Source organism: Anneissia japonica, unplaced genomic scaffold, assembly GCF_011630105.1.
Source record: "Anneissia japonica isolate Jap-2015-1 unplaced genomic scaffold, ASM1163010v1 scaffold224815_len1207_cov125_single, whole genome shotgun sequence".
Lineage (NCBI taxonomy): Eukaryota > Metazoa > Echinodermata > Crinoidea > Comatulida > Comatulidae > Anneissia > Anneissia japonica.
In genome coordinates, this window is record NW_022718599.1 from 1 (window position 1) to 1,207 (window position 1,207).

The 1,207-nt window shown below is 30.0% G+C and overlaps 1 long non-coding RNA gene across 1 annotated transcript; it reads left to right on the top strand.

The window, feature by feature from the left end:
* The first annotated feature begins 73 nt into the window (after positions 1–73).
* LOC117110571 lies at positions 74–1,207 on the top strand. The gene is made up of 3 exons (XR_004445721.1): positions 74–227; positions 583–622; positions 1,181–1,207. It is a non-coding gene; the product is annotated as an uncharacterized LOC117110571 (long non-coding RNA).

Genomic DNA, 1,207 nt, shown 5'->3' on the forward strand with positions numbered 1-1,207 from the left:
TACTTAAAATTATAAATTGTGACTTTGGTATACCTGTATAGAGTAATACAAACTCCATTTTTGTTGTAGGTAGGGTCAAAAAGTGCACAAGGAGCCGATTCTTCACTGACTGAATGGATCCTAAGACGCCTATCAGCTGGCGGTAGCTCAACAGCTTATGAAGAAGCCATTCCCAAGTCCTTCTTAGTCAGCGCCGATCAAGTCCATGCCTGTCATCCAAACTATTCGTAAGTATTAGGTGTTAATAAATTGTTTGCGCTGTAAATTCCAGTTTGTCTTGGGTACTCATCATTTTAAAGAAAAAAATAAGGATTGAATACAGTGGTTCAATAAAACAGATGATTTTCCTACAAAATCATAATCTATCTATAATAATGCTGTTTGTAAGATATGGTTTTGTTACCTAATTTTTCTTTACCCATCAAAACAAATTCCATGATTTATATGTATAACAAAGTTGATTAAATTGTAAATGTTCATTGTTTATAATATGGACCCTGCATGTTATAATATCCACTGTGCTTTATGTGTTGTTGTATTTGATTCTTAGCATTATTGATTTGTGCATTTGTTTGTTTCCAGTGATAAACATGAAGACAACCACAAAGTCGGCCTCCACAAGGTTTGTTCATATTTAATGGCTTTATTTTCAGTGTATCAAAATAGGTCTGCGTCAATATTCAGTGCAATAGACATAAAATTATCCTCCATTTTTAAAATGATTCTCTGGGCCTCCTCTATTTCAAATTCCTTGATCTGTCAGGATATATATTATATATTAATATATATATTAATGTAAGAACAGTGCAAATTCACAGTGAATTATATTTAATTCAAACACAATAATATTATTACCATTATAGTAGTTCTATAGTACAGTATTAAGTTAATATCAATATGATATATTATCATCATTTTAGTGTACATAGTAGATTATGGTAAATCTTCTTTCTTGTTTTGTAAGATGCATAGATCCTCTTATTTACTACTTTCCTTAATTATTTGCAAAGTTTTCGAGGTGTAATCTTCTACAGGCCTCTTGTTTGTATTATATTACCATAAAAAAATATGAACTAGCAATAAACAGTTTCATTGAGAGGAATATTTTCCCTAAAAATTAAATTACGAAAAAAAAAAAAGTAATCTATGACATTGATATACTGAAATATTTTGCTTTTAGGGTCCTGCAATAAAATTCAATGCAAAT